The 27363-nt window shown below is 44.1% G+C and overlaps 1 long non-coding RNA gene across 1 annotated transcript in view; it reads left to right on the forward strand.

Moving 5' to 3' along the window:
- LOC140846827 (uncharacterized) overlaps positions 1-22850 on the forward strand; it is a 70334-nt gene extending 47484 nt beyond the window's left edge. The window contains exons 3-4 of the long non-coding RNA XR_012126269.1: positions 18341-19411; positions 20243-22850. This is a non-coding gene — a long non-coding RNA (uncharacterized lncRNA). The remainder of the gene's footprint in view (positions 1-18340; positions 19412-20242) is intronic.
- Positions 22851-27363: the final 4513 nt, after the last annotated feature.

Raw genomic sequence — 27363 nt, forward strand, 5'->3', positions numbered from 1 at the left:
GTAGTTTAATCAAAGGCCAGGGGAAGGCATCCTGGGATGTCACTAGGATGATAGGATGTGAAATGACCACTGTATTGTTTTCATTTCTCCAAGACAGCAGCCTGGTGTTCTGCATTGTCAGCTCATTAGAGGATGTCACTGAGAAATGCAAAATAGTCCAACTCCTGTGCTATGGGCTCCTTCCAATTCCCTGAGCACAGGACGTCGGAGCTGGAGCATGCTAATCTGATTTCATCACTTGGGCAGTGGAATTTTTTATTGAGCTCACTCAGAGGTGGCTGCAGGGCTAAAAAAAAAACCTTTTTTCAAGCACGTTTTTTGAGGGCAGACAGTAGGTGTGTTTCCAAAATCACATATGTATCACATGATTATCATATATATAATTGTTATATACATATTGCTATATGATTATCATACATGTATGTATATAATGGTTTCAGAAAGGATTTATGGCTGTTCTCAATCTGACATGCTTCAATTTATACCCAAGATAGGTAGCTCCACTATATTAAACTTTAAGAGAGGGGAAATTAGGGGCTAGTGATTTCCTACATAAAAGAATCCTTGGCTTTAAACAAATGACATATATTCTGACTGTTTGATATAATGTAAGCTACATAAATATATAATCAAGGCAGAGACCCCTCTTTTGGAGCAGAATGGGTTCAGAATTGCCTCACAATGCTTCTTACACTTTCTCCAAAATACCCTGATACTAGAGGCCCAGTACTCTGCATTCAAGGGGTCTAAAGGTAAGTTCACAGGGACCTGCAGCAAGCTGAACTTCCTCCAAGTCATATATTCTAAATGTAAATGGTAAATTTTGCAAGCTATCCCATATTCTGTTTTTTAATATAAATTATGCACTTGATTTGCAGTATTAAAGAAAATCCTTTCATCTCCCTAACCTCTTGGTAGAATGTCACAGTTGGGGGTCGTCTGCAGCCTCTGCCTGCAGGAAGCACCCACTGTCCACCTGTGATGCTACAGCCAAGGAGAAGGGGCCTGGGAAGGTCCTAGCCTTGGAGAGACCTGAGGCCCGAGGCTTCTGCCCAGGCCTTCTTGGTCTCTAAGATTCAGCCTATTTTGTTCTTTCACTCTATTTTTGGGCTCTCGAAACAGTCTGTTCCATTCCCAGGCCTCCTGACTAACAGAGAGAATCTGGAGATAGCTGTGGGTGTGTTTTGCCCACTTTCAAAAATTTCCATGTGCTTTAAGTTTAAGTTGGGATAAAACTGCTCTTTTCAGTCTAAGTTTTCTATGTGTAAAATATAGCTCAGAAAATTCCATCCTTAGAGAAAAATATAGTATTATGAGGGCTATTATTGTCTTAAAATGCATGAAGCCCCCTGGGACCCAGATGGTGCTTCCTAAATATCACGGAGTGATATTTAGGAACCGAGGCTCTATGGAGAAGCGGCTGCTGATTCCAGACCAGAAGGGTAAACATCCAGGATGGGGCTAGTCTCTTATCATCCTGAAATACAAGCAAACTTTTAAAGAATCCCAGGGTGTGTCAGGAAGATACAGGAACCACCCTGAGTAAGCTCCTCTTATCCAGAGAAGGGATGATTTGGCTATCAGTAAAGATAATGGCAGCCATGGTTGGAACATGCCCATGCCTTTACACACTGGAATTCACAAATGCTTCTTATAAAACAAAATCTTACTTGGCCAGCTTTGGAGGAATCTAGGAAACTATCTCTCATTTGAAAACCGGTAACTAGAAGAATCAAGCATTGGCTTATACCTACTCTGTGAGTCAACCTCAGGGAAGCCAGAAACTTGACTAGGAAGCTTTTTTGTACACAAGTAGCCAAGCTGATAAATAAAAAATGGACATTGGAGTTAGAATATAACACTGTACCAACCCAAGTGAATAGGTGGATCCAGGCCAGGGTTTCTCAGCTTTGCACGATTGCCATTCAGGGCCAGCTAAGTCTTTGTGGTGAGGGGTTGTCCTGTGCTCTGTAGTGGCATCCCCTCCCTGAGCTGTGACAACAAGAAATGCCTCCAGACATTGCCAAATATTCCCTGGGAGGGAAGGCAAAGTCACCCTGACAGAGACCCAGTGCTCTAGGTAATAATTACTAATGGCTGAAAACATCACAAAAAGAGAAGCAAGTGGACTATGTATGGAAGTACCCACCACCCACTGCTTTTTAAATTCTTGCCAGAACAAGAATATGTGAACTAAGCCTCTTAGTTAGGGGTTAAGTTCCACAGAAATAAGAGACATACACTTGTGAGCACACAGACACACACATGTATACGCACACACACACTAACCAGTAAAGCAGGGTAGCAGTCAGCAAAATTGAAACTGTCAAATGCTACGGGTAAACGACATGATTAATTCAACAAAAAATTGCAAGGCATGAGCAATGATAGAGGGGAAACCTATACATTTGAAGAGTGTTAGTATAAGGGGCATGTCAACCAGTGGCACCATCTGGACCTTGTTTGGATCCTGCTTTGAACAAACTGGTAAAAACTGTAAGATCTGTAAGGAAATTTAATTGCATTGAGGAATTATAAGTAGTTTTTGTTTTAGATGTGATCATAGTATTGTGGATATGTTTTCTGAAAGTCCTCATCTTTTAGAGATGCTTGCTGAATAATTATAGGTGAATTAATATGATGTCTTGGATTTGCTTTAAAATAATCCAGGAAGTGGGTGCATAGATGAAATAAGAGTTGCCCTGAATGTGATGATTTTTGAAGGTGGCTGATGTGTAAGTTGAATTCATTGTGCTATTATCTGTATTTCCATGCTCTACACTTTCTGTAATAAAAAGTTAAAAAAATGCATGGGCCCCCGGAGGAAGCTCCAACACTAAGGGGAGGTTGCATTTAGTCTGTGGACAGCTTTACCTGCCGGGCTCTGCCCAGAAGCCATAGCGGATGGGCACCATGTCTTCTATTTTCGCCCTGGTGTGGGGGTGGGGGGGGGGCGGGAGGGGAGCCTGGGGCTGCAGCGGGTGCCAAGGAGCCAGTGAAGATGCATAGGAGGGTCAGTCCCCATCTTCATGTTAATTAGCTATTATTTAGTCTAAGTAACAGATGAACTGATTCATGATTTTCATAAATTTATTGGCCCTCCAGTTACTAAAGAGCCTAATGAGCTACCTTTAGGTATAGATCATTCCTTTGAGGGACTGTCCTGTCCTTTTCTGGCTATAGAGGGAGTGACAGCTGCTCAGATTTTGGGCTGGAGGAAACTGGTGTGCTCTGTACAGAAAGTGGGGAGTGTGGAAAAGCTGGGCATACAGGCTGGGAAGGGTAAAAGTGTCCAGGTGAATTAATAATGCATATGTACTTCAGCATGCAAGCAGGAATGCTAGCCTGCCTGTTGTCTGCCATCAGGATAATGGTTTTGCAAGTTTAACCTGTGTCCTGTCCCCTCCCTCCCCCAGCTCATCATTCTTTTGCCATCCCCTCCTTCCTCCAAAGCAGCCAGGCCTGTAGTGCTCTTTGCCTCAGGGGAAGCATGTGGTAGGATGGAAGCAAATGACCTGGGTGCTTTTTGCTGTCTTACACCTTTCAAAGGACTACGCCCTTAGGGAAAAATGTCAGGAGCTCCTGTGAGGCTGATTCTCTACACCCATCACTACCCCCAAACCTAGGTAAGGTTTTCCCTGGAGTTAAGAAAGGAGTAGACAGTGGGTAATTGATGATCATATGGAGAGAGCTGCTGTGTCCTACTTCCAGAGTGTGACCAGGCTGGTGGCCTCATGGGCCCTGTGTGACATGAGCCAGACCAGGGGACCCCTGCCCTCTAGCCATCTGTGTACAGACAAGCAAGGAGAGCCAGCAGAGCAGGGAGTGCCTGTGGGCAGTGGTGAAGCTTGTCTGGTGACCTGCAAGCCAGCAGCTGCCTTACCACACAAGCTGTGCAGGCAGAGGGCACCAAGGCCTGGGTGCCCGCCCCTCGTACAACATCTCCCTCCGCACAGCTGCTCCACCAGGGAAGAGGGATCCCCAGCATCAAAGGCAACTGAGGTTCATGCCCCCAGGCAGCGAGAGGGCTACAGTGAGCCTTTGTGGGCTGAGGGTCATGCCCGCCACAGCAATAAAAGAGCCCAGGTTAAGGTAGTCCTTGTACTAGTACATCATCTTCTTTATTTTTTTATTTTTTTCCTACTTTTTTCTCATCAGCACCGCAAATATGCTTTTTCATATGGTACATGCTGTATTTTTGTGTGTGCACGCAAGTGTTTCAAGGCACAGTTGTGCGCAAGTCCCCTTCTGTCTCTTAAGCAGTCCCAGGAAAACCAGCCTAGGAATCCTGAATTTGTTAAACCATATGGTTTCAGGTGGCAGGACCACAGTTTGAACTGACTTGCCCAGAGCGGTCATTGTAATAAGGGTCAGGGATGTGGACCCAAGGACCAGCACACAGCTGGGGGCAGGACCTGGGATGCCACCAGCCCTGACTTCCTTCTCTTCTCTCTGTGTCATCTGCCCCCTTGCTGCAGTCCACCTTCTTCACGTGGCACACATCCTGGCCCCAAGTAGCGCCCGAGTTTAATATGTAATAGGGTCGTCATCAGGCCTGTAAACTACCCTCAATATGCTGGATCAGTTTAATTTCAAAGCTGAATTTCAAAAAGAGACTTCTAGTCTAGTTCATGCTTATCTACTCTAAAGCTTGAGCTCCTGGAATTATCGCTTCAACCAGGGGACAGAGACTGAAATGATGATGTTCTCTGGTTCTAAGAAAAATTCCACCGAGGGACGGGCCCTTGCTGGCATAGCTTGGATCGGGCACCCACGTCAAGCCTGTCTACTGTGGATTGGGGGTGAGATTGTGTGAAACATGGCCACTGCCCGTGGGTGGGGTGAGCAGGGATCCCAGGAGGAGAGTGCAGCGGCCAGGGGAACGAGGCTGGCGCCAGCCAGGCAAAACCACAGGCGTCCACCCCACATAACACGGGCCCCAGGAAAAGTGAGGATTTCAGGCCTCAGTAGTTCCCAACCTGGCAACTCATTAGAATCTCTGCCTCCCAAGCACCTGCTTCACATCTTTGTTACTCTCCCCTCGACCCAAATTCTGCTCCTGAGTCCTCATTCGTTGCTCTTCTCATTTCATAATGAAAACAGAAGCCAACCGGCACAAATTGCTTCCCCTTTCCTAACCATGGCCTCCGGATGGCTCATGCTGCCATCTGCTCTTCAGTGTTCTCTGCTCCAGAAGGAAGGGCCCAGCTTCATTGTATCTTCTCTTACTTTTCCTCTTTCTCATTGGTTTCTAACCCCTTCCTGTCCTCCGGGTCTTGCCCAAGCCTTCCTCATCCCCAAACATATCTCCTCTGTCCCGCCCACCTACCAAGCTGCTATCCTGTCCTTCTCTTTCCACAGCATCAAATAGTATCACTAAGATAATAAAATATGACCTCATGGGTTTTTTCCCTTAAGTAAAAACACAGTACATTCTCTGGCCTCCAAAGGAACTCAGAAACTTAGAAAAATGCAGAATAACATGAAGAAGAAAATAAAAATTCACCTGTACATTTATTAACCAAATATAGCATTAATAACAAATCACTGTATATCACCTTATGCATATATTAATATATGCCAAAATTGAGCTCCTACTCTAAATGTCTTTTGTATCTTGCTTCGTTCACTTCAACTGTGAGCATTCGCCCATGTTTATACTTTGACAATGCACTTCTTCATTAGCCAACACCTTTTATTGGTCTTTCAGGTTGTTAGGAATTTTATAACATGTTTATTATGTTTTTATTATAAATTGCCATTGTACATAAATACTTTTGCACATCATTACTTTTTTAAACCATGAAATCTTTGTTGTTTTCCATTTATACTTCTCATTATCTATTCGTATGCTAACGATGGTCCCCATCGCTCTGTAGTAATGGGTTAGGAAGAGGCCATCATTGATTTCCAAGGTGCAAAATTCAGCGATCTCTCTTGGCCCTGATATTCTGGTGTTCTTTCCCCAAACACCTTCTTTCTAGCCCTCAGAGGCCTTGTGATCACTCCGTTTTCCTTACACTTCGTGATTCCTCTTTCAACATCTCCTTTGCTTCTCTTTCCTTGTGTTCTCTGTATATGGGTGTAACCCAGTGTTCTACCATCAACTACTGCCCTTCACCCTCTTCCTCCAAAAGCATCCCTTAGCTCCCAAGTGCAGAAGACAGGTATTTCACACTCTTCCACAGGGGAAGACTTGTCATTTCTCATTCGACAAGCAGCTCTGACAGAGTGTAACCTAGAGAAACCAGACACTCATGTGCTCCAGTCTGGAAGGGAATGCTCAATATCAAGAAACTGCCAAGCTTCCAAAGGAACTTAAAAATAACTCAGATCCTATGTTCACATTTTCAGAGACCATCAAAAAGGGAATCTAAGCATGGAATTCACAGCAATTGGTTTTTCTCTTACTTGGTTTTTTATCTCAACCTCCCCCCAAATTATTCAGACTCTTTACTCTTCAAATCCTAGAAAAATCTCGTCCTCCCCTTCATTCCTTACTGTGAGTACTTTCTCTTCCTGATTGCAGGATCGTTACTACCCTGAACCCTCTGCTGTCCCCCCGGGGCTGCCCTGCTAACAGAATTTTCCTCCTGTTCATGGTAGAAGCATCCTGAGAGGTGGAGAGGACAAAAACAGAGGAAAGAATCAGATAAGAAGCCCTGCTTTCTAGTACACACAATCCTTCCTACCACCGTTTTCCCCCTTTTCCTGAATTCTCTCTCTCTTAGTGACATAATGTCCAAGTTAGAAACTGCTATAGACTGAATGTTTGTGTCATTCCAAAATTTTTTTGTTGAAACCTAATCCTGATGTGAGGTCTCTGGGAGGTTGTGAGGTCATCAGGGTGGAGCCCTCATGAATAGGATTAGTGCCCTTATAAAAGGAACTCCAGAGGGCCTCCTCCCTACTTCTGCTATGTGATGTTATAAACCAAGAAGCAGGCTCTCACCAGACACCTAATCTGACGGCACCTTCACTTTGAACTTCCCACCTTCCAGAACTGTGAGAAATGAATTTCCATTGTTTTTAAGCCACCTAATCTACAGTATTTTGGTACTGCAGCCCAAATGGACTAAGACAGTAGCCCTAGATCCCATCCCTCTTTCACAGCTGATAACCTGTTGGTCATCAACTTTTCTAGATTCTATTGCAGAAATGTCTGTTGACTGTTCCTTTTCTTTATTGCCCCTGGCAAAGTCTTGCTTCAGATCTTCCTCAAATCTTAGTTATTTCAGAGTCTGTTAGCTGATGTCCCTGACACTCATGTCTCTTGCCTCCAATCTACCACGGGCAGGCTGCTGCTGAGAAGCAGGTCTGGTCTCCTCACTCCATCACTTGACAATTGTTCATGGCCTCCACCATGGGCGTGTAGTTCAGATTCCTTACTTGGCATGCACAGCTCTTCATCTTCTCTTTCCTTCAGGTGGTCTCTCATCACTCTTCATACTCTGGCTATATCACGTGGTCTATTCACTGTCCCCAAATCTTCACTTTATTTTCACACTCTGACTTTTTGTTCATGATGCTTTTATTCCCTGGGACTCACCCCTGCACTCCTGTTGCTGAGTTCCTCCTACCAGTTTGTGTCCAGCCTCACTGCTGCCTCCTGTGTGAAAGCTCTGGCCTTGCCATCCCCCAACCCTAGGCTAGGTGCACATGCCCTCCACCTTGTGCTCACAGGAGTTTGTCCATGCCCATATTACATCACTATCAGACTCTTTCTACTATATTGTAAACTCAAAAGCAGGGGCATTATTCATATGGAAAATCACCAATATCTACCCGATAGAGGTTGCTACATCAATGACAACTCATCCAGGAGGAATAGATTGGTGTTTGCTCACCTTCAGCTCAGCTGTTCATCACCAGAAGCCTAAAAGTGCTCTGATTCCTGCTTAAGGACTAAAGGTGGAAGACTTTCACTCTGAATCCCAGTATCTGGCCTAGCAGCTAGGCTGTCTGAATGAGACAGCAGAAGAAATGTATGGGTATAAGAAGATTCAGTTGAGTCAAAGCTGCTGTGCAATAGATACTCAGTTGAAACAAGCCTGCTATGTGTGAAAATAGAGATTTACCAAGCAGATGTATTAGTGTATTGTTCTTTGCTTTGTAAAACAAATCACCTTTGCATCTGTTACTCTTCCCTATTCCTATTCAGTACCATGACCTGCAAGAACCAAAGGAAACAGCTGTTACCAAGTTCTATAGATCCTTCCTCCTAACATCTCTCTAATTTGATTATATTTCTACATCTTCCCAATGCTCTGCTCACTTCTAGATTATTGCAACCCCTTTGACGAACTTCAGGCCTCAGTTTGGATAGCACTCAGCCTAGGTTCCTTTCAAGATTTTCCTGTTCTCCAAGACTGGGCCAAGTGTTATGCCTACATTTCCTATACATTATACTGCAACTGTCTGAATGTTACTGTGTCCTCCATCAAGTGACTGCAAGTTAATTCCATTGCCTACGTATAATGAGTACTCAATTTTTAATGCATAAGGGAATTACAAAGGTATGGATCAAAATATTTTGAATCCGTATCTTTTTTGCATCGTATCTATTAACTGAAGCAAGGCACATTTATATTTTGGTATGAAAACCCAGGCTATTTCGTGAATGGAATTTAATTAGATTAGGAAGTACATCTTGTATTGCCATCTTTGCCTTTGACCTTTTGATACAGATTAAGCTTTGCCTAATCTGACGTAATGACAATTCTGTCTGCAGCCTGGGGTTTGGTGTTTGCACATACATTCTTTCTCTTTCTCACAGACTTTCATCAGTTAATGGAGGATAGCAATTAGATCTGTTAGCAAATAGTGTTGTAAAGAGTAGATTTCCATCTTGAAAGGATGTATGTGTCTCTCTGAGCACCTGAGGTTTTACTAAAAAGTTTTTGCTTCTTTACCTAGAAAAACGAAGGCAGGTATTACAAAGGGTTTTGAAGTCTCCTAATGGATCTTCATCCATCCACAGCTTCAAAGCTCTCAGAAGAAATCCTCAAGTTTTACATTTCTAAAGAAATGAGGTCAAATATTATACTTTTAAACACTTTTACAAGTCTGTCCCGACAGCATATTCCTTCTTTTTATGTGGATGACTTCTAGCAATTTAATTCTGCTTTCAGATTGGATGGGGGGAGTTTTTACGAGATTCTGAGGAGATAAAGTAGCTTCTTGAAATTAAAAGTCAATTTGTAGGAAAAGACACCCTGAGAAATAGGACTGGAAGCAAAGCAAAAGTTCTTCCTGCAGGAAAGTGAACATCAAACACCATTTCTCTGTCTTCTCATTTACCCATGGTGACAGCTCCTGGATTCTTGTACCCATTAGAAGGAAGGGACAGACTAAGCTTCACGTGACCAAGCTGTTCAATCTCTGCTTGTGTGGCAGTGGCTTCCAAGGTAGGACACCTGGAAGAGAAACCCGAGGCCCCAGGAAACTCAGATGTCGAGCTGGGATGCCAGCAGCAGCCACTGCAGGCTACGGAGACACTGCAGATGGGAGGAGGACATGCCCCATCACCTTCCTTCACCACATCCTGAGACAACTGGAATGAGATGCTGTCAGTAGAGGGTGGGAGTGAGAAGCCCTTGTCACAAAAGGCAGGAGTTGAGTGAAATCTTAAAAGACTGCTCCTGGGACGAAGATAGAGGAGAATGGAGCTGGAGTGGCACTGCACAGAGAGGGAAGGATGAGCCTTCACGTGGTGGCCTGGGTGGCCCAGTGGTGATGCTGCCAGGGATGGGAAGGGGGATGAAGACAGAACTGAAAGGTCAGTGGGTAGATGGGTACCTCTGGCTCCTCCAACCTCAGCAGAAACTCATGACCAAAATGTCATTCCCTGTGGTGATGAGATGCTAGAAGACCACAAAGAAGTTGGGGCTGAGGTCCTGCCAGGTTCACCCCCTCCTTTTCAATATGCTCATTTGGTTGATCAGAACATATAGAGTATGAACCCCAGAGATTCTGGGGAGAGGAGAATTGAATGTGTGTTGGGAGAGAAGAAGAAATGTTTGTGGGGGTCAGTGTCGTGGGTTGAGTGTGTCCCCCCTATTGTCCATATTTTGTGGTTCTAACCCTTGGTATCTCACCATGTGACCTTTTTTGGGAGATAGGGTCTTTACAGAGGTAATCAAGATGATGAGCCCTAATCCAGTATGACTGGTGTGTCTTTATAAGAAAGGGACATGTGGACACAGAGACCTGCACAATATGAGTATGAAGGCCACAGGTGAGCCGAGGAGAGGGGCATGGGGCAGACCCTTCCCTTGTGGTCCTCAGAAAAAGGCCACCCTCCCAACACCTGGATTGCAGATTTCCAGCTTCCAGAGTATGAGACAATACATTTCTGTTGTGTAAGCTATCCAATCTGTGATATCTTGTAGTAGCCCTAGCAAACAAATACAGGTAGCTACTACTAGCAGCCTTTTCTTTCCTTCAGGGGTGGGTGCAGAAGAGAAGACAAGAATTCTTAAGACTGTAGATCAAGGTGGATTTCTTCTGGTATAGCACCTGGAAACCCCAGTGGCATTTACATTAATAAAACAACTGGCCCATATCTCAGCTGATCCAATGATTTCTGTCATCTTAACAAGCAGTGTTCATTGACCCACAATAATTGTGCATTTGCTGCATGACCAGTTGTAAACTGGCCAAATAATCTGATAGACATGCATCATGACCAATTCTGTGACTGCAGAAAAACACTGGTGAGCTAGCAGTGTGCAGGAAGTGTTCCCTGACGTTCCCTGCATTCCTAGGTAGCTGGTCTCCCTGTGTCTCTGGCCACAGTTGTTTGCGAATATGAAGGCTGAGAAGGATCAAAAACTGGGGCTCAAAAAGGTTGCCTAAGATGTTCTTTCTTTACTGGGCTGAATGGAACCTCTTCATTGGATTTCCCTTCATCTGAAGAGGACAAACTGTTAGGAAGAGAACAAATATTTGTATTTCCTTTATCACTAAAATGGTTCTTTGGAAATGTTATTTTTCTTTCTTTCCTTTTCCTGTCCTCCTAAAACATGTAGGAAATATGAATGCTAATTAGGATACAATTATCCTAACAGGGGACCAGTTCACTGTATGTATCGAGTTGATGCTCACCGTAGGAATGATCTGGCAATAGCATAGTCAATTATTTGTAGGAGAAATACTAGAGAGGGGAGGACAGTGAGCCAGCACATGAGTGAGAGAGTGCACACAGTGTGTGCACATGCCCCCTGAGTTTGGACATGCCCCATACCCTCTTTTGCTTACATATCCATTGAAGCCTTCACCTTTTCTGTGGCTGCTTCTCTAAGCACGTGTCTTACACTCAGTATCTTCCCTAAATCTCAAGTGCAATGGTGTGTTTCCTGTCTCAGCTACTCAGCCAAGTCCCACAGTGCTTGAGATCCTGTCCTGGTAGGGCTGTTGGGACAGTCAGTCAAAGTAACAGAGAAGGGAGCCGGTGTAAGAGGGGACCACAGGTGAAGAGACACCCCCAAAGGCAAAGGGCTCTGCAGGGGTGAGCAGATTTGGATTCACGGCACATTACTCCAGTATCTTCTTCTCCTGGGCCTCCCAAATTATTTATACAAAATACCTTTCCACTCATCAGAAAAGCAAACCTAGCTTCTCTGAAAGGCAAAACAGCACGTTGCTTAACAGCTTGGATTTTGATGTCAGGCCAACCCTAGCTGTAGTCCCAGATCCACCATTTACTAGCTTCATGGACTGGGGCAAGTCATCGGTAACCTCCAGCTTCAGGATTCTTACCCTTCAAACTTTAGCATTGAACTTAAAATGGGTATAAAACCCATCAATAGTAAAATAGAAAAAATAACTGGCATATTGTCATAATGGAATATTCTGCAGCTCTGAGGACCAGAAACCTACAGCTACACACACTATGCAATACCATTAGATAATACAACTACACACAATGATACAACTACACATATGATGTGGATGGATCTCACAATCATAATGTGGAAGGAGAGAAGCCAGGTACAGAGGGTGCATGTTGCATAATGCCACTCACATGAAGATCAAAGCTTGATGAAGCTAATTTATGCTACTCAAGGTTGGGACTGTGGTGATCTGTGAGGTGGTGTGACTGACTGGGTGGGTCCAGGAGTGGGACAGAGATGTTCTGTTTCTTCTTCTGTGCAGTGGTGGGTTCAGTGTGTGAAATGCATGGAGTTCCATACTTAAAATTTGTGTAGTTTTCTGTGCATATGTTACACTTTAATAAAAAGTTAATTTAAAAAACCCCAGATCATAACAGTATTGAGCTCATTGAGATTTGAGGATTAAATGAAATAATGAAGGAAAATACTTCACCATAGTAAGTGCTTGATATATGTTAGCAATTTGTTTTTGTTATTGTTATTATTATTCTTATTATCCTGAAGAAGGCATTGGTGACAAATTTAATACCTGTCATGTCTGGGTATGCCTGTGACACTCCAGGGTTTTTAAACAGGAATGCATATAAAGAGTTGAATGAAGGCCACAGGTGCTTAGTATCGTGTTCCCGTCCAAGGCATGCATTTTAGTGGGAAAAAATAGAGAAAAAAAAGTCACCCCCAAGTATTCTGATTTGAAATAAGGTAGTTCTCTAAGCAAATTTTTTTTTCAAACACTGATTAAACAAAACAGAAACCCACTCTATTCCCTCCTGAGTGTGCCAAAATAACTTGGCAGAAAAGATTAGGCCAGTTTCTGCTGTTCTTAAACCAGTTTATACTTCTCCTTTCCTCCTTACATAAAAATAGCAGTTTAATCTATTGACAGATAAAAGGCTTTCAAAGTACTAACTCCATTTGGAGCTGTTGCTCTTCTTTGTTGATTTTCTGTAATACAGATGCTTTTGGCATAACCTATTCTCCAGAATGTCCTCTGGCAGCTCAGTAAAGAAGACAAACTGCAGCCTGATCTTGAAAACAGGGCCTCTCCATAAACCAGCTGACATACGCTCAATTGAGCTTCACCCCACATAAAGATTTTAATAAACAAACCTCGCTGGTCAGCATATTGCTCTGGCATATTTAAACATATCACATGCTTTCTGCTCCTATTCACAGTTCTGCAGCTTTTGCACAAAGCAAGTTCTGGGTAACAGAATACAATGAGTGAATAGGGGGAAAATGCCTCTTCTTTACATGCCGTCAGAGAGCCACAGTGTGAGAGCATTAAACAGCAGGGCTGCGGGGTGAACCCAAGTTCAAGTCCAAGGGCTTTGAACTACAACTTCTGCAGCTGAGTCTGTAGAACAAACCCTATTGGCACAGCTGGACCTACTCCTGGTCCACGGGGCCTCCCCAAGTGTGTCTCTTCCTTGTTCTCCTTCTCCTCCTCCTTTTACATGCTGTGTTGGAAACTTACTGCTTTCCTGGCCTTTCATGCATCTACCGAGTCTTCTTCTGGCTCTTGAGTCAGACTCATTCCAGTCCCAGCTTGGCACTAGGACTGCGAATATCTCACTTACCTTCTGTGACTTCAAACTTTTCACTGAACCTTCCTTAGCCTTGGGTCCCTGTAAAAGGAGAATCACAGTGAACCTACCTCATGGAGCTCTTATGAGGGTTTAATGTGGTCACAGATACAAAGCTCTTAGAACAGCGCCTGACCAGTTCATAGTGAGTGCTCGGAAGATGATGTCATTCAGTGTGTCTGCAGCCACACCTCCACCTATGGGTGCAGTCACTTACCCCACACAAACTAGACAGAAAACCCATCGTCCACAGAGAGGTTAGTTTGCTAACTACCTCCCTGGATTCAGGGAGTTTTCGAAAGCAAAGAGAGTTCCTCCATGAAGAGCAGAGTTTAGGAGTTAGTGATTTTTCTCAACTTCGGCAGCACTATTTGTAATTTGGGGCCAGCTAATGACTGGGGCAGTGGGGCTGTCCTGTATAGGATGTTTAGCTGCATCCCTAATTCTACCCACCCCCTGCCTCTCTCCCTCCAAAATTGTGACAATCAAAAATATCTTCAAACATCGTCGAGTGTCTCCTGGGAGGCAAAACTGTTGGTCCTGGTTAAGAACCACTGAGCTAGTCCAAGACTCCAGTTGCCGTGGTAGCAGAAAGGCATAAATAAAGGAACTCTGAAAAGAGGGGGCAGAGGAAGTCAGCCTCAAACAGGTGCCTTCCTGACCTTACCATGGAGCTTAGGAAACAGACAGGAGCAGATGTCTGACTCATGCCCCTGCTGTCACCTGTGTTGGTCTACTGCTGTTTGTGACTCTTAGGCAGCAACATCTTCCCGAAAACCTCAATCCCATAGGAATGCATGATAGCGCACTGTAGAAGACAAGGGTATTCCATTCCCAAAAGGCTGAAACAGTGATGAAATCTTTAATCATCCTCTGCTTTTGAATCCACACTTTGAAGATATATTTACAGTATTTCATAAAAGTTCCTTGGTTTTGTTATTTTTCCGATACTAGCTTAAATCCAGTGAGTGTTTAACCACATGGGCTGCCCTTTTTCCAGTTTGGTCTTGATTGTGTTAAGTTCATGAGAATTACAGTTAAGTGCTTTCATTTTTCCATTTCCCCACATATTTCTATGAAACCATTGAGGCAAAATGCAATAAAAATTTTCAAATAATCGCAGAAACATTGCTGTGCAGATAAAAATGGCAGTGCTGCCAAAACTCAACTCTTGGCTGACAGCACCACCATGCAATAGCTCAGAATGTTCATTTTTCAGCTGATTTTTAAAGATCTGAATTTGGCATCTGAAAACTGGTTGAGAGGTGTCAGTGCAGAATGTGTGAATGGATGGAGTATAGAGAAGTTTTCAATTCATGAAGTTTCAATTCATTCTGTTAGTAATGATGACAAGGTGAGGTATGGGCACTGGATCACAGTGTATATTTTATCATCTTAATTTGATCACAAGTACTTTAAGAGGAAGAAAAGACTTTCAAAATCTTGTTTAGTATGCATGCAATAAACACTTATTAAATCCTAATTTAAAAAGTAATGGGTGGAATAAAATTAGTAGTTTCTATAAAACAGGGGGGCAGAGTGTAAGGATTCCTTAATTTTTTAGATCCAAAAGCCCTTTGTGCCTAGTTAAAGGAATGTTATATGTATTGAATACAAAGACATATAGTTAGCTATAGATAGGTAGATATAGCTAGACCTCTATGTATATCCATTGTGAAATTTAAATCTTTATTCATAAGTTTTATTTGTTGGTGCTCATTTAGGTCTTGAGTTTCTCCTGGTTGCAAGCAACAGAAACCAACCGGAACTGGTTTAAGCCAAAAACAAGGTGTAAGAAGGATATTGAAATGTTGCACAGAACTGGGGCTGCAGAGCTCCTTGAGAGAATATAAGGAGGGCCCAGAGAGGGTACTGTTTGTGTCTCTGATCTTTGTTTTTCTCAGGCACGTGCCCCATTCTTCTCTCTCCAGACTGATCTTCATCTGTAAAAATGCAGACACACAGCCTCTTTAAAGTTGCTGAGTTTATTTCTCCCCTAGCACCCAGCTAACCCTATTAGCCTAGCTATCTTCATTCCAATTCCAAACTCCCAGGAGAGACAGTGCAACTGGTCCAGCCTGTGTCAAGGTCCATCCCTGCTCCTATCAGTGATAACCAGTCTAGTGGGTGTAGAGGAGTCACATGATTCAAGCATGTCTTGGGGCTCAATTCTATGGATGTGAGATATAATTTTCAGAGAGAGGAAATTAAATTATTGAGGACAGACAACCTCAAAGATATATCACATGTATGTTTTTTATGTATTGTCATCAAAACCTTCAGCATATGTCTCACAGTATTTATAGTTCAACTATCTTTTTCTTGCTACAACAAGTTAGTAGATTTTAAGTGTATTTATTGACTGACAGATCTGAGAGATAAAGCTGATTAGAAAATGAAAGAACTGTAAAGTTTCAGATTTTAAACCTATAAGTTCGATAATAGTGTGACTTGGCCTTCAGGATCATGAGAACATAATCTATCCTTGAAAATGAAGTAAGGTGTTTGGGTTTCCTAAGGCTGATGTAACAAATCATCACCCACTTGGGTGGCTTAAAATAACAGAAATTTATTCTCTTACAGCTTTGGAGGCCAAAAATCTGAAATCAAAGTGTCGGCAGGACCTGGTACTCCCTCAGAAGGGTCCAGGGGAAAGTCCTTCTTTGCCTCTTCCAGCTTCTGGTGGCTCCAGGCAGTCTTTGGCTATAGCTGCATCATTCCAAATTCTACCTCCATCTTCCTACGATGGTCTCTTCTCCATTCATCTCTCCTTTTTGTGTCTTTTACAAGGATACTTATCATTGGGTTTGAGGCCTACTTGGATATTCCAGCATGATCTCATCTCCAGGTTCTTAATTATGTCTGCAAAGACCGTTTCTCCAAATAATGCCCAAGCTATGGAGCTACATTTATGAAAGCCTCTATATAACCTGCAATATAAGGCGAAAATTGACTGACCTACAGGTCTTGAACTGTGGCTTTACTGTGCCCACATGCTGCTAAGTACGGTGCTGGCCAAAAGGTGGCAGCTGCATTTGTGGACCTGTGATTTGGAACCCCTGTCCTGGGGCAGGAGTGGGAGACAGGGGGATACAGTGGACACGGTCTGGGGCAGCAGGGGCGCCTAAGCTGGTCACCCTAGGCTGATGGACAGGGCATCATGCTGACATTTTCCTAAATGAGATCTGTAGACAGAATATACCACCTGCATTTTTCCCTGTTCTAAAGGATGGAGTTTCTTACTTTTTCTGATAGACTGATTTAGGAATGAGAAATAGATTGGAACCAATTTTGGTGTGAACTCACCTACATAATGTAACCCAGTGTCTGGCTGGGGTCACCTTGATCTCTAAGAGCTAGATAAGGTCAGCATAAATCATCTTCTTTTGGCTAAAGTGTAGGCTGAGAACTTGGGAGTTAACTAGGTCAAATGTCCCCCCACCCTTACTCCATAATATGTCTCAGCTGTAGGAACAGGTGTATGGAGGTATTCTCCTTTGCAGTACCAAAGATATTATAGCAATTATGATTTTACCTATTTTTATTTGTCAAAATATTATACTCAGTACTTAACATGAGTCATTTTTTAGGGCAAAGATTGGAATGCACCACGGCGTTCTCTCACTGCCACATATCTCAGGCAGAAAAAGTTCTTTTCTGTGCAGGCTCACCAAAGCATGGCTTTCTAGAAGTCTGCAGATGTACTTTAACTTCCTTTGGCTAGCCGATGGATCTTTGCCAATTTTCTTACAACTCTTCCAGGACATAATTCATTTTTCAAAGATAATGACAGGGCACTGAAGATAAGGGCTGGTTCAAGATGATTATCTGTGTCTTCTTCATTGAGTCTCAAGTATGAAAAAAATCAGAAGAAAACTCATTTTACTATAAAATACTACATACGCTTTTTAAAAAAAAATGCAGAGCAAAGGAGTCAGTCTAGCAAAGAAAATTGAGTTTTATTTCTGAATCACAATATTCCATCCAATTTACACATTATCTACTTGACTGTCTCCTTTATATCTGTATGTATCAGCTCTCAAGGATAAATATTATCCACAATTTGCCTCCTAAATTGTGGGAGGCTTTACAACAGAAAGAAATCTCTGCTGTGAGATAGGAGCCTTTTAGAATCACTTGGCAAGGTAGTTTTTGATGTCTCTCCACCTGGCATTCTTATCATCCCGAATAATGTTCCACCCCACCCTCCCATCCCCATCCCCTTAGGAATTTAGGAGAGCATTTTAGGATTCTCTGTTTTGCAACAGAGGAAAGCACTCACCTTGTTTCTGCATCTGTAAGGCAGGCCGTCTCCTATCTGGAGCGCTAAGCATGTGAGGTTTCACATGGGAGCTCAGATATGGCCCCCACATAACCGAAGTATTAAAATGCTTAACAATTCAACAGGGAAAGAGCAAGCTTGGTTCTTGGCATCCATCCAAGTTGTTGATTTGTGCACAAATATGTAGAAGCCTTTTCAGGGAGCCATCACTTCTGTCCATGTGTGAGCCATTTCTGGCTCTGAGATGCTCTCTACTCCAACTTCAGAACATCATGCCCCCAGTGCACTGTTTTTACTAAATGTCTACCCTGGTTTTTAATATTCTCACGGATATATTTGTGGCCTAGAGAAATTTCTCCAGGGAAAAAGTCTCTCTTGTCCCCTTGATGCTCCCCCTCCACCATCCGTTTTCATTTTTCTGATGTAGCAGATTCAGTGGCATATGAGTAAAAAGAGAGCAACACTGCTTGGAGAATGGAATTATCTGGGAAATGGGCCATAAAATCCTTGAGTGATGGGGCTTCTCCAATTTGTGAGTGTTGTATTGTAATGACCTATTTGCTTTTCTGCTTTACCAGGTTAAGAACTTCTAGAGGGCAGGAGCCATGCCTTATTGATCTTACATCTCCAATGCCAGATACTGTTCAGCATCTGGTGCGTGAGCAGGACTCAACACTTGTGGCTGAATCATTCAACTCTAACTGAGGATGAGCCTCGTTATTAGAAGAGGGAGTAGCGGATTGATGGTGACCTCCAAAAAGATGTGTCCATGTCCATGTCCTACCCCAGAACCTTGCATGTGACCTCTCCTGGGAAGAAAATCTGCTCAGGTGTAATTAAGTTAAAGAACTCATGAACAGATCACCCTGGATTATCCAGGTGGTGCCTAAACCCAATGACAAGCATCCTTAAGGAGACAGAAGAGAAGGTGCAGAGAGACCAGGAGAGGCCATGTGAACAGGGAGGCAGACTAGAGTCATTCAGCCACAAATCAGGAGCACAGGAGCCCCCAGGCGCTGGAGGAGGCGGGCAGGACTCTCCCCTAAAGACTTTAGAGGAAGCATGTCCTGCCAGCACTCTGACACTGAGGCTGGTATTGCTGGCTTCTGGAACCATGAGAGAATACATTCCTGTTATTTTAAGCCCCAAGTCTATGGTGATTTGTAATAGCAGCTCTAGGAAATTAATACAGAAGGTACCTGCCTTTAAGGAAAGCCATTAAAAACCGACACACAGAGCTTGGCTCATAGTGCTGGAAGGAAGAGACAGGAGAAAGGCTAGTTGAAGGATTCCTGTTGGCAGAGCCCTGTGAGCAGGGCTGAATTGTAAAGGAGAGCTGGGAGGGCAGCTCTTAATTTCCAGGAGTCTTGAGGAACTGAAAGAAGTCTCAACCTAGTCAAAGAGCTGGCGTCGCAGGAGCTTCACTTACTACGACTGCAGTATTACGGCCTGGAGCAGGCATTGCCGCTTGCAATGACTGGAGAAACACTTCAAAGCTTTGCACACGAGAGGAGGGGAATACTTCAGTGAGAGACAGAGTGTGGGTGCGGAGAGGACTGTCACAACTCTAAGCCAGGACTTTGAGAGATCCTTTTTTGCTGCTCCCAGGGCTTAGAAGAACCCAGGCAGGAGAGCTCTTGTCCTCCCAGGTAAGCAATGCTAACAAGCCAGTTTGGCCTGTCTGTTCACTGGAGTGTCCTGTCCTGCCCAGCCTGAGGTCACCCTGCCTCACGGGGACTCGGTTCTCATGCACATGGGTGGTGGGCACTTGTAGGGCACCTAGGAGAGCCAAGCACCCTTCAGAGAGAAGCATGGCCCATGGCTGAGAAATGGCAGAGATGTCCTCGGGACCAGGGCCAGGTCAGAGAGTGCAGCCTGTATTTCTTGCTGCTGAAGACAAATAGGAGGTGTTTGAATTTTAGGTAATGTGGGGGGCTGGAAGGTGCACTGGTCCAGGTGTCAGGAGACGAGCCTATTGCTCCATGCACCAGGGAGTGGCTCAGGTACTTTGCAGGAGAAAACGTCCTTGCCTTTACCCCCAGAAGTCTGGCTGGATCACCATCAGGGTCTGTCACCCTAAGATTCTATGATTGCTGCCTGAATATTGAAGGAAACAGATTCAGCGTGAAAGGGTTTTCTTACTGGGATACCCAGACTAACATGAAATGTTTCCTGATATATACCCCTTCCCATGAAAAATAGAACAGAATCAAGCATATGTGGAAAGTTTATTCCTAAGAAAAGGACCCTGCGTGATAGTGTGGCACAATGTGGGTCATTCAGCGAATGAAAGTCAAAGAAATGAGTGGGTACAGATTGTGAAAGGATGCTAAAGATTTTTACTTCCTAATACCACACATCTCATTTCAGTCATTTATCTGTACAGCAAACATTTATTGGGTCTAGCTATGTCTATCTTCTTTAAGTCAGGAGTTTTGTATGGGCGAGACTCACATCAGCTCTTCCTCTTTGTCCCCCAGATCAGCCAAGGCACCTCCAGCCCAAGCCAGGGTCCGGGAGTCATGGTGACTGATGGCCTGTTGATTCCCGTCATCTGTGCCATGGCCTGTGCAGAAAGCCAAAGAGAAAGGCTGACTACAACCTACTTAGGGGTCATTGTGTTCTGCTTTTCAATGTTTTCCGCCTATTTTCTTTGCCCTATGGCCTGACTGAACTACTCCTGTCTTGTTTCTTTATTTCATGGAAAGCGATGAGAGTGGCAAATTGTTTCCAAGCTCTCCTTATTTATGGTGTAAAAGATCTTTATTCCACTTGTAAGAACAGGTAAAAGTTACAATACTATGCATGTTTTCTGGGGAGCTTGCCAGCCTTCTTTTGAAAGAAACAGATTCCAAGACAGAGAGAGAAAGCTCAAAATGGTGGCAGGCATCTGGGCCAGGTAGCGTGGAGCCCCCCGTCCACTTGGCCTGAAGTGGTGGCAGTACTTGGCAGAAGCTGGCTTGGAGCCAGGCTTGCCTGGCTTTGATTGTAGCCAATGTCATTTCTGGGTAAAATTCTCCACAGTCACATTAACAAGCCATTTAACAGATGTTATAACCACCCTGACGTTGGGGTGTTCATCTGATTTCTCCTCCTGTGACAGGCCGTAAATAAGTATTAAGGTTTAATGGGATTGGTTTTGGCAGGCCGCAGCTCCCCATCTTCCTGGCACACCCTTTCATGCCCTACATCACCATTGAGACATGCTACAGGGACACCTGTTATTGAGGATGCCACCAAATCCTGTGCAGGACAGACACACACCCACTCGCACATGCTCATGCATCCTCTAATTATGTTCCTACAGAAACAAAAACAAAGACAACAACATGGCATTTTTACCTGAGTGAGATGAGGCTTTCTCTTCCCCAGATTCTCTAAGTTTGTGTAATGAACCAGAGATAACCACACTCTATGTAGTAAGGCGCCATGAGGAAATTGACTTCTCATTTGTACTGGTGGATACACGTTTTAGTCAAGGAAATCTATGCAGAGAACAAGAGAGCCTGGGAATTCATTCATTCATTCATCCTTTCATTTATCTGGGAGTCCCAGATTCTCTGGTGTTTGGAGATGCTAAATAACGGTTTCACCTTCCTTCCCTCCACCCTTCCCCTTCCATACACAGTATAAAGAATGAAGCAGATGTGCATATAAATAACTTTAACAATATAAGAGATTCTGTATTGAGGAGCAGTCCAAATATTATCAGGGCATAGAACAAAAGCACGTCCCTGTCTGCAGAAGAGCAGGACACCTATTGAAGAGGGGTATGTCTGATTTGAGCCTTAGAGACGAAATAGGCATTTGTCTGTCTGGGTATAAATTAGCTTGGCTGTCTGTCATTTGTCCCTTTGTTTCTGATTGTCATGCCAGCTTATCAAGAGCAAGTGCTAAGTATCTGGTTTCTTTGGGTAGCAAGAGTCTGGCCCAGTGCCTGTATACAGTAACCATTTACCATATTTTAGCTGGATAAATGAACAAATCTATAAATGGCAGATGCTGAGATTCCTTATATAGCACACACTGGCCAGCGAAGGTCAAAGTCTTATTCTGGTTTTAGATGACAGCAGGAAGGCTAATGTGGCAAATAAATAGGGCATACAATGGCCAGGGGTCTAGATGCTGTCCATATGGAGCCTGGTGGAAGATGACCCCAGATTTAATCACGTGTGCAGAGTCAACTGGTGATTATCTACCTGAGGATAAGGGAAGACCCCTCCCCAATTCATCCTTCTGACTTGAGAGGTGAGTTCTGCCAAGCGGTAGCCCCTTGGGAGCTCCAAGGCAGCCCTGCCTCTCTCTCTAGGTTCCCAGCAGTGTGTAGATAACCAGGGATCGACCACACTATGATACGGATCAGGATGATGGAGAAGGCTACAAGGACAAACGATTCTTTCTCAGTTTCCCCTTCTTCTGCATTGTTCTGTTACCTGCAGAGCAGGGTCTTAAAAGTAGAGAAGGCTCAGGAGGACCAGAAACGTGTTTTCCTTACTCAGCTTCATTCCTTAACCTGCTTGCCAGGAATCCCCAAAGCTTCCCATCAGCAAAGGGTAGTCAGATTTGCCTGGGACTTGAATTAGGTGGCTTGGGAAGATGACATGTTGAAACAAGAACTCAGTCTAGGACTAAGTGGAAAGCCCTCTTCTTCTTCAAGCCTTACCTTGACCAGTGAATGACCTTCGACATGTTATTTCACTTCTCTGGGTTAGAGTTTCCTTATCTGTTCCCAAAACCAAGCACTCAAAATCACTATTCATTTTTATTTATCAGACAATATATACACTCACTATATATGCATTGTAAATACAATTTTCCAAGGAAGAATAAAGAATATCATTTTTCAAAAGTGTGGGTCTATAAATGTTTTTGTAGACTACACTTAATTTCAGACACTCCATTTAGCAGTATCCCTGGAGTGTGTGTGCAGTTTCTAAAGGGACAGAGATATTAAACGGTGATGTTCTACAGCAAAGGTGGAAATATTTATTGCAGTCAGCTATGTGCCTGGTCCTATTCCAACAGAAGGGCCCAGGAGCCCAGACGCCTGACTTCAGATGCTGAGACGTGATGGCCTCTTCAATTCTTCAGCTGTTACCTTTCATTATACAATTGGATTTTGAATTAAAATGCAAATATGCACTTGTAACATTGGAGCTAAACAATGCTGATTATTTTAATTTCTATGAAGGTGTAAATGACTGATATCTGGCTCTGTCCTCAGAGTGTGTTTTAAGGAAGAAAAAAACAAAGCAGAACAGGGAACGTGATGGGAAGTCCCACGGTGGCAAGGGCCCGGGAGGATAAGACCGTGCACAGGGGAGAATGGGGCTTCCAAGGTAAATTCTCCCTTACTCAGTGCTTCGTCACGAAGGTCAGACAGAAAGCAGTGGTTAGGATTCAGTTCGTCGTCTCCTTGTTTTATGACCCAGGCCAATTTTTGAGACCAGAATGCCTCTAGAACATGAAAATCAGATAAAGCTGCTCAAGCAAAACTCAGCATCTTGAGGGATTTTGTGAAATTAGAATGATTTTTTATTTTTTTGCATCACGTATTTTCTCTCGAATATAAAACATATGCTCTCATCGTAGAACATTCTGATACCGCAGCAAAGCGTGAAGAGAAAGAGCCTATACTCGGTTCCACCACCACTGTTATAGTGGTGCCTTTTTTTTTAAAAGCTTAAAGGAAGTTTTCAGGGCTGCACCCTCGGCAGTTTAGGTTGAGGAAGCAAAAACAGAGGTGGGGCCTGGACACGCTCTGTCAGCTGAACCTGGGAGCCATTTCCTAGAGCAAAAATAAAATCACCCACCCTACGTCTATTCGGTGAGGTGTGTATGTATTAGGCAGAGGGCTTGGCCTGCTCACTCCTCACTTCTTTATATCCTATATTCCTAGCAAGTTGGTTACCTGAAGAGTTCATTTGCTACGTTTGAATCAGAAATGATTTTTAAATTAGGTAAGGACTGTAAGTGATGCAGAGCAGAGAGATTCCGTATGTGTGTGCGGCGTTTCAGTCTGAGTGCGTGTGCGCGCGTGTGTTCTTGTAAGGCATAGAGCTCAAGTAATCAGATTAGGAACGGGATGGGTTTAGAGAAGTTTTTTCTATTTGCTGGCACTCCTGTTCCCATCTTTACAACTCGCAAATGAAGCCTTTCTTCAAAAGCTAAGTCAGGTAGCGCATGAAAAATGCGGGAGACTTGGGGAGTTTTTCCCCACGGCATGCTTAGCTCCAGAGAAACTGGACGATGGTTGGCTGTGCCCACCAGGCTCTAGGTGAGGCCTCATTCTCCTGGTGGCTTTAGAAAGGGGCTGACGGTGATAATAAATATCATTTGCTGACACGGAGTCCTGGGGCTGTGCGGACCATGGGACTCGAGGGCCCCAGGACGCTGGGACCGCTCACAAAGCAGGCATTTATGGAGTGGTTGGCTTTGCATTAATTAATTCCCCAGCCATTCACCAAGAGTAACAATCCCCTCAATTAGAGTCCAGGCCCAGGAAAGCCCTGGTGTTTATTGGAAGTGACATCTGCACAGCAAAGTGTGACTGTGTTAATGTGGACTAGCACAAAGGGACCTAAAGCCCCTCTCCTGCCTGGGGCCTTCCTTCTCGGGTGGGTTTGGGGAAGAAAGAGGACTCTTGTAGAAATACCCAATTTGTGCTTTTCCTTTTGGGAGGTTAGCTTGTCCGCTGAAGTTTTCTCATCTGTGTCTATACCGGGGATGGCTTAGTTCTGATGGGGTGAGTTCTGTGTGTGCCCATTAAGGGGACCTCACATAGCCAGGCCGGCTGTGGGGGCTGTGGGCCAGGGCCAAGACACACATGGATGGGCAGCCCGCCGGGAGGCTGCGCGGAACCTGGCAAGTTGCCTCGACATAAAGATAAGAATTTGGGGGCTAAGAAGATGCTTGGATCCCATGGGTCTCGGTGTTAAAAAACTGTAGGGGTGTGGGAATGAGAAAGTGGAGCCGATTGCTAATTGAAGGTGGGGGAAACATCTATTCTTCAAGAGTAATTCTATGTCCTGTATATCACAGATCTAAATAAATGGGCCAGTGAATTGATGGCTTGATTAGTACTTGCTCCTAATCCTCTAGCTTATTTAACTGCTTGTGTTCTTCAGTCACTCAGCCTCTTACATTTCTAGTTCTCTCAATACCTGGCAGGTATCTGCTTCAGTTGACAGCTCAGAGGACGTGCGTGTTTGCCAGGAGCATAACCTCCGATAGCTTTCCTGGAGCTGCAGGTGGTGGAAGCCACAGGGACCCATTATAGGTTTTTGCTACTTATTTACACATCTCAGCAAATAGTCACTGGCTGGTACTGTCATTTATCACATTCAAAGTCTTTTTATTTTTGTTTTTATTTGCACTTTTAGAAAGAAGACTTTTTAAAGGCTTCATCCTGTTCTAGATCTACACTATGTTAGATACACAGATGATTAAGAAAGAGCTCCCCCTTACCACGAGAAAAGAGGATTAAACCTAAGCATGCTCACAATAACTGGAGGGCAGGATTAAGACAGGCGGGCGCTGAAAGAGACATAGAAATAAAGGTAATGGGGATTCCCAGGAAAGCCCAGCTCAGCTGCCTGATTGATCAGCAAAGTATTCCTTAGGTATTTGCAATGAATCTTGACAGACATGGTCAGGGTTGTGCAATGCAAAGTGAGGGGGACAGGGAAATTATTTAAGGGTGTATGTTTTGGGAGAAGCCAGGATAACATGTAGACTTATACTGGAGAAGTAAGTGGAACCAGAAGCTGAGCATGTTGTCAGCCAGGGTGAGAAGTTTGTAGTTATTCTGACCGGGAAACCAACTGGTGGGTTTTTATTCTGAAGGAGGACAGAGCAGGTCAAGACTTGGGACTTGGGTGAGGCAACCAAGGAAGCCAGGGCACAGGCTGAATGGGCTGCTCACTGTTAGGGGACCCTGCCCTTGCAGGGCCTGACCTGTGGGGAGATGAGGGTGTGGGCAGCACTGCTATGATTAGAGCTGTCTGCTTAAGATTGTTCTGAAAGCTCTATTTAGGGTAGATTGGAGATGTGGAGGTGGGGGTTTGCGACTGTGTAAATGGTGTGCAATAATGTGATATTGAGATTGTGTAAATAATAGAGGTAAATCAGACAGGGAAGACCTGGACACGGGAGGTCATGGGGCATGAGTTCCAAACGAGACCCAGATCCCACTCTCCTAATGGCTAACACTTAGGGATGCTCACCACTGGCTGGAAATGGTTCCAAATGCTCCACACATATTAATTAGTGAAATGTGATGGAGAATCCACTCCCCAGAGCCCAGAGAGCCAAGTTCCAGTCTAGTTCTGCTCTAACCAGTTTTGGGAGCCTCCTGGGCCCAACTCTTCCACCTGTAAAATGGCTGAGTCCCATTAGTTATTCCCAAGGTCCACAAGAGCTCTGAAATCCTATGTAACTCCCTATATACATTAATATCAGCTCACCTGGATCCTCAAGCTTTGGGGACCCCAATCTGGGATTACTCAAAATCTCTCAGGTCACATGTCTTGCCTCTGTCCAGACTCTTGTCTTTTACCAACTTCTAGTGTTTCCAGGTTTCAGGCCCCTCCAAAGACCGAGATTCCTACAATCTGATTTTCCCTTCTGCTCCCTTTCCACCTTTATCCACCACTGGGGTCCGGCCTGCATTTCCTTTCCCTTCTCTATTGCTGCTGTGTCATTAGCAAAACTCCCCAGACCCTTGCAAAGGCCCAACAGCAGAACTGTCCCATGAGAGAAGCAGTGGATTTAATAAGCTTCCCTTTAAATGGCCCCAAATCCCTCCCAGTGATTAGGGGGAAAACCAGCCACACACAGGACAGAGTCCTCTGGTGCAGGAGGTGAGAGAGGGAAAGCATAAAGAAAGTTCCTGAGATCCTGGGCCTCAGGGACCAAATTAGAAAAGCCACACCACTTATTCAAAATCAGATGAATGTCAGCGGGATGTTTGTCAAACAAACTTGTCATTATTTGTCACAATTTGAGGAAGTATCAGCTAGTAGTCACACTTGAGACTGTAACAGAGTTATTTATAGCTGCCAGTCTACAGTTTTAACTAATGCAGGGCCAAGGTTCGATGTTATAAACAGCTTTATTTATAATGATGGTATGGCTATAAATAGTCTGGTTCGCGGGGTGTAGCTCCACGCTCTTCTGCCAGAGCCAGAGCCAGGAGGAAAGAGACAGCGGGGAAGTGAATCCCGTTACTTCCTCGTCTTGGCAGACCCTGCCTGTGAGTCCTCGGACAGGGTATTTCATCCTCTTCGTCAGTGTCCCTTTTGGGATGAGGTGTTGTGCTTGATCATGTTCCCAGGAGATGGACAAAGTCACTCACCTAATTAATTAACATATGCCCCAGGATCTCCTGTGGAAAGGTTGAAAGGGAGCCAGTTTGCCAGCGATGCCTGCTTTGTGCCTATTCATGGACAATGAGCTAATTACAGTCTTTTTCTCAGGCTGGAGGGTGGAGGGAGATATCCTGTTATTTTTGAGAGCAGGCAACGCTCTAAAGGTTTGTTTATAGCTTCAGATTTAATTTGACTGACAGCAATAGTCTCTTCTAAAAATAAACACTTGTCAG

Source organism: Manis javanica, chromosome 16, assembly GCF_040802235.1.
Source record: "Manis javanica isolate MJ-LG chromosome 16, MJ_LKY, whole genome shotgun sequence".
Taxonomy (NCBI): domain Eukaryota; kingdom Metazoa; phylum Chordata; class Mammalia; order Pholidota; family Manidae; genus Manis; species Manis javanica.